Source organism: Grammomys surdaster, unplaced genomic scaffold (genome assembly GCF_004785775.1).
Source record: "Grammomys surdaster isolate TR1022 unplaced genomic scaffold, NIH_TR_1.0 66, whole genome shotgun sequence".
NCBI classification, from domain to species: Eukaryota; Metazoa; Chordata; class Mammalia; order Rodentia; family Muridae; genus Grammomys; species Grammomys surdaster.
This window is the reverse complement of record NW_021604568.1, coordinates 11,841,213-11,853,776: the sequence shown is the minus strand read 5'-3', so window position 1 is coordinate 11,853,776 and position 12,564 is coordinate 11,841,213.

Here is a 12,564-nt window from a genome sequence, read left to right as displayed (position 1 = left end):
CCTGAGTGTGCCGCGTCTTTCCTGCTGGCGGGAGGTTGCGCGGGACACACTATAAGTTACACAATTCCTTCGTCTGAGGCCTGAGACTGAGTAAAAATGAAAAACTAAGTTCAATACCACTATTCATTGCACTTTGCTTCCTGAATAGAGTTGTAGTGTTACCAACTGCCTCAAGCTCCTGTCACCACCTGCACACTGTGATGGATAGCACTTTCACATTGTGTGTCAGAATAAACATTTTTCTCCTTTTAGTTGCTTTTATGTCCTATACATGAGAAAACTTTCTGATACTATGATATAAAAGTTGAGTTGTATTGAATCAGGTAACTTGACAATTTGATTTATAAGAATCAACTATTTTATCATAGTGACTTACTTTCCCCATTTGAATATACAAAGACCTACAGAATATCAAGATCAATAGGTAGCTGGTATGATTCAGCTATGTTTACAATGAGAGAATGACTAGCAAGTCATTTGGGATAGCTGGGTAAAAAGAATCAACAAAACTGACAAACATTAATCTAAATTAACCAACATAAAATCAACAAAATTCCCAAATCAGTAAGTTAAGAATTTTTACAAAAATTCCTAAAAACATTAAAAAGGATGTAAAATGATGCTATGCACAATTTTATGGCTAGAATTTATGCTATTTTAGGTGACACTAATATCTAAGAATATATTGATGACAAAGCTGACACCGGGACTGGAAACATAGCTGAGATTAATGCCACCTGTTGCCAAACTTGATGACCCATGGCCAATGTCCAGAATGTCAATGATAGAAAAATTACTCCTGCAACTTGTCCTGTGACTTGCACATGCACAGACAATACAGAAATGAAAATATAATTAAATTCTTTATAATCCACTTATAGAAGAAGAAAGAATAGCTGGGCTGGCCTACAGCAAGAAAGATGTAACAGTGTGGAGAAGAATCAGGAATGTCTATCAAAGTCACCGACACTTGCATCTCTGGACTCAGCACCCATCTCTTGCCACTGTTACCGTTACACTTTACCTCTCCACAAGCAGAAGGAGGTGATAAAGGAAGATGGAATCAAGGGGAAAGATTAACCACAGAGATTATCTCTAAGATTACTAAATGTACTTAATTTCCAAAGCCACGGTCCAAGCCTGCAAAGAGGGGACAAGAGAGGGAACCCAAGGATGTGAGCGATCTTGGAGAATGTAGGTGCTCAAGCAGACCAAGCACGGAAAACTAAACATACTAGGTTTATCAAGGATAATGTACTTTTTGTTAGCTGTACTTCTGGTGACTTTGCTAATTGAAAAACATTTTTATTAATTCCTATAAAAACAGAGTTTTTTTTTTCTCTCTGAGCTTAACACAGGGAATACTTCCTTGTTTCGGGTAAGGAACATGTGTTACTGGTAGAATGCCTCCCAACCTGGTTGCTAAAGGCAAAACTACTATTTTCACATGGTTTTTAGAGACCTCTTTTGGATGCTCAGAATCTTTGTCAACACGTTCAGTTTCTCATTCAAGAGGAAGTCAAAACCAAAACTGGACAGTCAATATAAGGAAAATTATTAGAGCAATAGATATACCCCTCTTCACTTCTGTTGCAAAATTCCTAAGTCAAATGTTAAGAATGCCTGTGGGTGGGAAACTTAAAATTTACTTCTTTGTGTTCATCTTTCATCACCATCCTCTCTTTCATCACTTACCCTCTCTTAAAAACAGACTTGTTGGTACCTGAACCAAAGAGCTGTGTCTGCCAATGTGTCAGGCCATCTAGAGTCTGCAGTTACGTCATCATCAAGGTGTTCCTTAAAGGACCATTGGTTCCTAATCTAAACGAGTTTATATCTTCAGATTGAAAATTCTGCCTTTGTCATTTTATTTCTTGGAAATCAGTACTGATTTATGAAAAATAGTTAAGCAACATCCTTAGTGTGAAATGTCAACCCTCACTCAAAGCTTTCCCTGTTCAGAGCACCAAATGAAGATTTCAGTGGACTTTATAATGGTTTTCTAATTTTGACAATCCATACACGAAGGGTGATTGAAAGCTGCATATAGTCTATGATTATCTGTTCATGGCCTGACTAAAACACTATGCCTGTCTGTACAAATTTCTTTAATAAGCTTGGATACAATTTGGACTGGAAAATAATTAACATAATTTAATTACTAATTTTCGATCTTCTCATTAAGCAAAAACTAAGAGTATAAGGCTTTGTGTATGGTAAGGAATTCTATTATAATCTTAGTGAAAAAATAACCTCACTGCCTTAATATTCAAAAGACAGAAAGAAGAGAATATATTTAAACTCATTATGTGGGCTGTGTTTGCCTTGATTTCAAAGCTACAAAGTCAATGCAAGAAATACAAAAAAATTGTGACCAAAACCCCATCTTGATACTAACACAAAAATTCTAAGTCAAATATTAACAAAGTAAGATCTCCAATTATTTTATGAAGGACCAATGTATTATGACCATCCAATATTTACAAAAGCATATAGTTTTGCCTAACATTAATGTAATTTATTACATTAATAATAAACAAAATTATCATAAAGAGATAAAATTTTCATTATTAACTCACCTGCTGTGTAAACATTAGACAAAATGAAAAAAAATCATTTGAGATAAAATGACTCAGCAGTCTTTGAAAAGTAGTTTTCTTGGCTTAATAAATAGTATATATTAAGTATTTAGTTATTTCACTGTTAATCATAGTTTACAGACGATTTATACTTTTAATTGGAATTGAGACAAGGATAGTATGCTCACCACATCTACTCCTCACTCTATAGCAGATACAAATACCAAAAGCCCATAGCAGTGGATAAATGAATAGATACATAGATGACTGATAGACCCCAGAACTCTGTAAGGAAAGCAAACATAAATTGTCTTTATTTGCAAACGACGTGACCCTTTGTAAGGAAAGTCCTATTTATTCAACAAAGCTATAATGCTCAAAATAAGGTTGTTCAATGAGTTTGCCATTTTCCTAAGCACTGATGAAGAAAGAATTGAAAACTAAAAAGAAGACAATTTCATTCAGAAAACACAGCACACAGGGACTCACATAGAGGTATATGTGAAATATTTGCACGCCAACATCTCTGCAATTGATGAACATATAACAAGTTCAGAGAAATTTCAGGCTCATGAATTCGAAGTTTCAAACATTTTAAGAGAATTCTCAAATACAGCTACATAATATTAAACTTAGATTCACTGATGCCTTGCCTCGTGTTTTTGAGATGTAGAATTTTTTCTGATAGTGACAAAAGCGATTTGCTTATACAAAGAGCATGATTATAGAAGTATAAAAATACGTATATAGGAGAGATTTTAATAGTAAAAACAAAAAATTAAATCTCCAAGCAGAGTTCATGATTAAATTAGCACTTAGAGGTTAATTAAGTGTTATCCATATTGTTCATATGGAAAGACACAATTGTCACTGACAAAAGCAGATTTAGAAACAGCAACAGCATGATACATCTTGTGTGCTCATAGGAACAGAGACATCTCTCTGAAATTAAAATGGCTAAGAACGCTTATCACTGGTTTGCAAGATTAGATATATGATTTTATACTTTCATTTGAAATGTGAGGAGATGGTTTGAAACTTTTAACATAAGCAAGTTATATAATCCAAACACAGTGACGCACTTTGAATGGGTTCATTCGTATGTATTCTTTGGCCTCCATACTTATGTTTTACAAAATACTCTACCCGCCTCTTCCCCTCCCCACGCCTCTCTCCCTGCTCTGTACTTTCTGACAAACTTGTCCTCTGATTATTTCCCTTCTTTTCGTCCAGATCCACATCATGTTTCAGCTTCCAGGTGAGTGAAACGCTGGAGCCGTCCTATCTATTATCACAGTGAATAACACGGAGTGAGAAGACACTGTGTTAATTTCCTGCTGGTGCCCCGTGATATGACAGGGGGCCATTTTATCAGTTTCTTCTCCCACCAGACAGATTTTTAATTGATATTCTTGACAGATTCGCTCTCTGATTTAGTGGCATCAGCTGTCTGTTTAAGAGTTTGAATGACTAGGGAGTAACCAGCCTTCTGACGAATGAGCTGCCAGGGACAGCTTCACCGCTAGGGGAATGGAGTCCTCTCTTAATGCTAAATTTGAGCACATTTCCATTGTGTATATTTTTGTTTATAGAACGTCAACATTGCAGGACACTTAATTTATTTTTTATTAGCTTTTTTTTTGCAAGAGTTTCAGCTTTATAGAAAACTTGTAATGACAATAATAGAAACATCTCGAGCTCTCGGGGTTCAGGCCTTACTATGTATATCTTATGTAAGTAAGATAAATCAATACTCCAATATTTCTATATTGTTATCTATTAGACAAGAGACCTCATTCAGCATTCCTTGGTATCAATAACTGTTCTTCTGCCGCAGGATCCTATCTAGAATATCGTATTATATTTAGCTATGATGTCACTGTTAACGCCTCTTTGTTGTGGTAGTTTTTCACTTTGTGTGGGTGTGTTTTGATATATTTCCTTTTAGTAAATGTGCCAACTCTAAACAATACTGGTCAGATGTGTTGTGGAGAATTCTTCAATTCAACTTTGATAATTTTCTCAATTAGTTTGTGAATCTAGGATAAGGTTTGGAGAAGAAGCCGCGGATGGGAAAGGCAATCCTCGTTGTATCATACAGAGGACCTTTCCTATTACAGCTCTTTGTCACTCAGGACGTGTTCATCACCATCACCTGCCTATGGTGTGGCACATTTATACAATGGAGTACTACTTAGTTATTACAAATGACTTTATGAAATTCTTAGGCAAATGGATGGAACTAGAAAATATCATCCCGAGTGAGGTAACCCAATCACAAAAGAACACACGTGGTATGCACTCACTCATAAGTGGATATTAGCCCAAATGCTAGGAATACTCAAGATATATTTGTTACTTTGAAAGAAAAATGCTGTATTCTGTCCTTCATTCACTTTCTGTCATTGGCCGGGAATTCATGCTCACCAGCAATATTTCCTATGTGTTTCCAGGATCAGTTCTTCCTTTGAGTTTCAATTCCTTTTATTGAAGAAAGACTTCCTGATACTTGTGTATATGTTATGGTACACATTGGTGTCACACACTTTATTTTATGTTGTTCATTAATTTAGGTTTAGTTTGACCTCTTTCGTTTTAACTTTGAGTTTTTATCTGTATTATGATTCTTAGAACTGTTGACAAGTGTTTTCTTTAAAAAGTCAAATGTTAGACTCTGTGCTTAAATTCACTGCTTGATGTATCAGAGGACTACAGTTTGGTTCCCAGCATCCACGTGATAGTTCATAGTCACCTATGACTCAAGTTTCGAGAGATCTGACACTGTTTTCTGACCTCCACTGAACTACTGCATGCAGATGCTGCACTTATTAACACGCAGACAAGATACTCACTCATACATACAGAAAATAATAAGTAAAATCAACCTTATGAAATCAAATGTTAATTGTCTATTATTGGCATGTAAGACACTCATAAGATTTTGAATGTTTACTTTATATTCTGCTGTCTTTCTTTATTCACTTTAATTTAGAGAGAATTTTCTTTGTAAACACTTGGAATTTACACATAGACAAAAACGCTATTTTTGAACAAAATATATATTTTGGTATCCCTGTGTGTATGGTTTGTTTCTTCTTTTCCACATAATGTTGGAAACAGTAACAGTCTTGTGCAAACAGTGGTGGCTACAGATAGCATTCTTTTGTTCCTAACAATAGAGTGAATGCATGTAGTCCCTAGGAATTAACTGTAATGTTACCTATGGATTTGTTGCAAGTGTTTCATTAAAATATAGAATCTGTCTATTTCAAATTTACAGAAAACTTCATCAGGGAAGTGTGCTGGATTTGTTTGGTGGTAGTTTGATTTAATTTGTATGCTATACCATTTTATCCTTATGCTATTTGCACAGTGAATCTGTACAAAAGGTTCAAACCCCACTTGAGAATGGTGTGTATGTCTTTCCTCAGACACCTTTGAATTTGGTTTGCTAATGTTTGGTTGAATCTTTTCTATTTTAAAAACCTGTGTTCATGACAGTTACCTGTTTTCTTGTTTCTTTTATCAGTTTACTGCTCCGCCTTTTCTTGTAGCATGTGTGCTATTCCTTTGCTAACATCTTTACCTCTTCAGTTTAATTGGTATGTTTAGAACCAGCAGAAAGTGTTGGTGTCTGATAACTTGGAGTTTGAGTTACAGGCAGCTCTGAGCCATTTGATGTGTGTGCTGTGAACTAAACTTGGAACTCCTGAATGAGGAGTGCACACCCATAGCCACCAAACCATCCCCCTGGCTTCTAAATCATTTGGGGGGAGCAGATGACAAATGCTAATATATTTCAAAGGATAATTTTTCAAGATGTGGACTCAGAATTACAAATTAGTATTCACAAATATCTAAGACATTTTATATTCACGATTACTGTGTCCTTACTGTTAAACCACCTGTATCTCTCATGGCTGTTACTCTATAGGGAAGGGTCCATTCTTTCCTTACCTACGTATGGTTCTCTGGGAGAACAGCAATTTTAAGAGGTTAAAGTGAGATTGAATATATGCCCATAAAGTATTTTAAACTGGTTATGGAATAGAATTTACAACTATAATTTAGAAAGACAGTCTTTCCTGACAAATGATTGAAGTTAGGATTCATTTCAATTATGTTTCCATGGAGACACTTTTAGATTGTGAGGTTAGCTTCCTCCTTTGCAAGTAGAAATCAATGATTCTGTGTTCATCCCTCTTTTATAGAGGGTCTGGCAGTCATTCCCATTGCCTCTTGTATGTGGTCTCAGAGCTTATGACCAGGATGAGAAGCCACTGAAAGATGTATGACCATTTATCGTTATTTTTATTATTTACTATGAAATAATTAATATAAAGGTTTTCTCAGAGCCAGAACACCTCCTGTTTGCACCCAGGATAGAATTAATAAAAATGAATATTAAAAATCAGCAGGAGATAGAGAAAAGGTCACTGTCATAGAGTGACATTTAATTGGCAATGAAACCATTTAATTAGATTTTACTAGAATAAACAATGTAGGGCCACTAGGAACTTAGGAACACATTCAAGGGTCTAGCACCCCTCTAGGGTTGATCTTGGTGAAAAGACACACATCTGACTTCTAGCCTTCCTGGCTATTCTTTCCTAGGTGTCTCTTTCTACAGTCTGGCTCTCTTCTCCCTGAGCATTCTGGGTCCCTGCCACTTTTTCTCAGTATTTACCAGCACCATATGCTTTCAGTTCTAGTGGATTCATAACACTCATAATTTCGACACTCAATAGCACCCCTCTCCGTTCAAAAAAGTTTAAGGAACATTTCTAGATTATTCATACTGTGAGAAATGAACTTGAAATTTCTCTTTTCTCCCTACTTCTTCATAAAATTTATATTTTATTGATATAATATGCTATTCTTTTAATCACATTATCACAATGAAGCTTTATTTTTAGGTAACACGGTGTTACATTGTCTTAGAGTCTTAATTGTGTGCATGTGTGAGTGTGTGTGTGTGTGTGTGTGTGTGTGTGTCTGTGAGCATGAACTTAGAGTGTAGTGATCTACTTTGGGTATATTCCTCTATCACTTTACACCATACCTTTTTTTTAAGTCTTGAAGGTCTTATCATACAGATCTTTCACTTGCTCGGTTAGAATCATACCAAGATATTTTATGTTATTTGTGACTATTGTGAAGGATGTTGTTTCCCTAATTTCTTTCTCAGCCTGTTTATCCTTTGAGTAGAGGAAGGATTTGTTTGAGTTAATTTTACATCCAACCACTTTGCTGAAGTTGTTTATCAGGTTTAGGAGATCTCTGGTGGAATTTTTGGGATCATTAAGCATGTTATCATATAATCTGCAAATAGTGAGATTTTGACTTCTTCCTTTCCAATTTGTATCCCCTTGATCTCCTTCTGTTGTCTAATTGCTCTGGCTAGGATGTTGAGTACTATATTGAAAAGATATGGAAAGAGTAGGCAGCCTTGTCTAGTCCCTGATTTTAGTGGGATTGCTTCAAGTTTCTCTCCATTTAGTTTGATGTTGGCTACTGGTTTGCTGTATACTGCTTTTACTATGTTTAGATATGTGTCTTGATTTCCTGTTCTTTCCAAGACTTTTACCATGAAGGGGTGTTGAATTTGTCAAATGCTTTTTTAGCATCTAAATGAAATGATCGTTTTTTTTTTCCTTTGAGTTTGTTTATACGGTGGATAATACTGACTGGATTTCCTTATATTGAACTATTCATGCATAACTGGGGTGAAACCTACTCAATAGTGTTGAATGATAGTATTGATGTGTTTTTTTGATTCAGTTTGCAAGAATTTTATTGAGTACTTTTGCATTGATATTCATAAGGGAAATTGGCCTAAAGTTCTCTTTCTTTGTTGGGTCTTTTGTAGTTTAGGAATAAGCATAACTGTGGCTTCACAGAATGAATTAGATAGTTTTCCTTCTGTTTCTAGTTTGTAAAATAGTTTGAAGAGTATTGGTATTAGGTCTTCTTTGAAGGTCTGATAGAATTCTGCACTAAAATCATTTGGCCCTGGGCTTTTATTGAAAGACTTTTAGTGACTACTTCTATTTCTGTAGGGGTTATAGGACTGTTTAGATGGTTTATTTGATCCTGATTTTTACTTTGGTACCTGTTATCTGTCTAGAAAATTGTGCATTTTATCCAGATTTCCCAGTTTTGTTGAGTATAGGCTTTTGAAGTGAGATCTGATGATTTTTTTTAAATTTCCTCGGATTCTGTTGTTACATTTACCTTTTCATTTCTGATTTTGTTAATTTGGATATTGTGTCTGTGCTCTCTGGTTAGTCTAGCTAAGGATTTATCTATCTTGTTGATCTTCTCAAAGAACCAGCTCCTGATTTTGTTGATTCTTTGTATAGATCTTTTTGTTTCTACTTGGTTGGCTTCAGCCCTGAGTTTGATTATTTCCTGCTGTCTACTCCTCTCGGTTATATTTGCTTTTGTCCTAGAGCTTTCAGATGTGCTGTCAAGCTGCTAGTGTATGCTTTCTCCAGTTTCTTTTTATAGGCACTCAGAGCTATGAGTTTTCCTCTTAGCACTGCTTTCATTGTGTCCTATAAGTTTTGGTATGTTGTGCCTTCATTTTTATTAAATTCTAAAATGTCTTTAATTTCTTTATTTATTTCTTCCCTGACAAAGCTATTATTGAGTAGAGAATTGTTTAGCTTCCATGTGTATGTGACCTTTCTGTTGTTTTTGTTGTTATTGAAGACCAGTCTTAGTCCTTGATGATCTGATAGGATGCATGATATTGTATCAATCTTCTTGTATCTGTTGAGGCCTGTTTTGTGGACAGTTTTAGAGAAGGAACCATGAGGTGCTGAGAAGAAGGTATATTCTTTTGTTTCAGGATAAAATACCTGTTAAATCCACTTGGTTCATAACTTCTGTTAGTTTCACTGTGTCTCTGTTTAGTTTCTGTTTCTATGACCTGTCCATTGCTGTGAGTGGGGTATTGAAATCTCTCACTATTATTGTGTGAAGTACAATGTGTGGTTTGAGCTTTAGCAAGGTTTCTTTTATGAGTGTGAGTGCCTTTGAATTTGGAGCATAGATGATCAGAATTGAGACTTCATCTTGGTAGATTTTTCCTTTGATGGATATGAAGTGTTCTCCCTTATCTTTTTTGATAACCTTTGTTTGAAATTTGATTTTATTTGATATTAGAACAGTTACTCCAGCTTGTTTCTTGGGCCCATTTGCTTGGAAAAATTTTTCCAGCCTTTTACTCTGAGGGAGTTTCTGTCTTTGTCACTGAGGTGCATTTCTTTTATGCAGCAAATTGCTGGGTCCTGTTTATGCATTCAGTCTGTTAGTCTATATCTTTTTATTGGAGAATTGAGTCCATTGACATTAAGAGATATTAAGGACCAGTGATTGTAGCTTCATGTTATTTTTGTTGTTAGAGGTAGAATTTTGTTGATGTTGCTATTTTCTTTTGGGTTTGTTGAAAGAAGATTATTTCCTTGCTTTTCTAGGGTGTAGTTTCCCTCCTAATGTTGGAGTTTTCCACCTATTAACCTTTGTAGGGCTGGATTTGTGGAAAGATACTGTGTAACTTTGTTTTTGTCATGGAATATTTTGGTTTCTCCGTCTACGTTAATTGAGTATTTTGCTGTGTATAGTAGTCTTGGCTGTCATTTTTTTCTCTTAGTGTCTGTATGACATCTGCCTGATTTGGCTTTTAGAGTTTCTGGTGAGAAGTCTGGTGTTATTCTGATAAGTCTGCCTTTATGTTACTTGACTGTTTTCCCTTACTGCTTTTAATATTCTTTCTTTGTCTTGTGCATTTAGTATTTTGATTATTATGTGAAGGGAAGAATTTCTTTTCTGGTCCTATCTACTTGTAGCTTTGTAGGTTTCTTGTATGTTTATGGGCATCTCTTTCTTTAGGTTTGGGAAGTATTTTTCTAGAATTTTGTTGAAGATATTTACTGGATCTTTAATTTGGGAATCTTCACTGTCTTCTATACCTATTATCCTTAGGTTTGGTTTTCTCATTTTGTCCTGAATTTCATGAAAGTTTTAGGAGCTTTTTTCATTTTGCATTTTCTTTGACTGTTGTATCAGTGTTTTCTTTCTTATTGTCTACTATTCTTTCTTCTATATCTTGTATTCTGTTGGTGATGCTTGCCCATGACTCCTGATCTCTTTCCTAGGTTTTGTATCTCCAGGGTTGTCTCCCTTTGTGATTTCTTTATTGTTTCTATTTCCATTTTTAGATCCTGGATGATTTTGTTCAATTCCTTCACCTGTTTTGTTGTGTTTTCCTGTAATTCCTTAAGAGATTTTTGTGTTTCCTCTTTAAGAGCTTCTACCCATTTATCTGTGTTCTCCTATATTTCTTTAAGAGAGTCATTTATGTCTTTAATGTTTTCTATCATCATCATGCGAAATGATTTTAAATCAGAATCTGACTTTTCAGGTGTGTTGGGGTATTGAGGGCTTGCTGTGGTGGGAGAACTGGGTTCTGATGATCCCAAGTAGTCTTGATTTCTGTTGCTTAAGTTCTTGTGCTTGCCTCTCGCCATCTGGTTATCTCTGGTGTTAGCTGGGCTTGCTGTCTCTGACTGGAGCTTGTCCCTCCTGTGAGCCTGGGAGCCTGTGATCTTAGGTGTGTCAGCACTCCTGGGAGACCAGTTCTCTTTGGACAGGATTTGTGTGCCCAGAGCTGTGGCACAGGGTTAGCTCCAGAGCGCAGTTGGAAACTGGAAGTAGTCTGTCCCAGCTGCTCAGTGGTTCCTCTGCCCTGTGGGCTCTTGGCAGATTCCTCTTTGTACAGTGATTGGAGCAATAGTGGTATTCTCACCTGTGAGCTTAGGAGTAACAGCACTCCTGGGAATCAGCTCTCTCTGGGCAGGATTTGGTTACAGGGAGCTGTGCCACAGGGTTAGCACTGGGGCACAGATGGAGACCCTGAGGTCTTTTTTTTTAAGTTGATGGAAAATGTTAATTCTCAGGTTGGATAACCTTAGTGGAGATGTTTATCTCAGTGATCATTTGCCAGTAACTGGAAGTATTTTCAGAAGTCAACAGTTCCTTTCATTTCAGATAAAGGTAATGTGATTGGGTGTCCTTGTTAAAACAACCACAGCGATCAGAAGTTTCTGGCAAGATTATCCTTCTCCATAAGGATAGAATTTTTCACAAGAAAAATTCACCCTTTTCATAAGCCACACAGATCATAAGTTAATTTGAAAAAAATCTAAATTCTCTTGTATAAGAAGAGATGTGGTTTGCTTGTTATCTTTTATGGCATGTCAATAAGTTGTAATAGTGTTTTTGTCTTTCCTAGATCCTTAAAATTAAATAAAATCACATATTGACTTAGTTTCAAAATGAGACTGTCATCTTTATCTACCAGGGGTGATGTAGGTTGTAATGGCTAATCCTGACTGTCAACTTGAAACAATTTAGAATCACCTAGGAAACACATTTCTAGGCATCTATATGAGAATGTTTCTGGAAAGGCTTAAGTTAGGTGGAATCACTCACCCTAATATGTGGTTGGCTCCATCAGTGGACTGGAGTTTCAGAGGAAATATAGTGGAGAAAATTATCTGACCACAAGCATTCATTTCTCTCTCTGATGACTGAATTTAGGAGGTGAGCAGTTATCCCATGCTCCTGCCTACATGACTTCTTTGCTGTGATGGAATGTTCTGTCTAATCATGTGTCACAATAAACCCTCATCATTATGTACCTTTTGTCAAGGATTTTGTCACAACAGTGAGAAAAGCCATGGATACAGGGGGTTGCCTGTTTATGATCTCTGTTACAAAATTGAGCTAAAACATGAATTTTTTGACCTTGGTATGTTGTTGAGAGTGAAGTATGCAGAGGAAACATAAAACCAACCAGTGTTCAACAGAAACTTATAAAATACCATGCTCTTCAGAATGGTTTTGGACATAAGTAGTAAAGCATAAGATGAAGAAGGAGAAGGAGAAGGAGAAGGAGAAGGAGAAGGAGAAGGAGAAG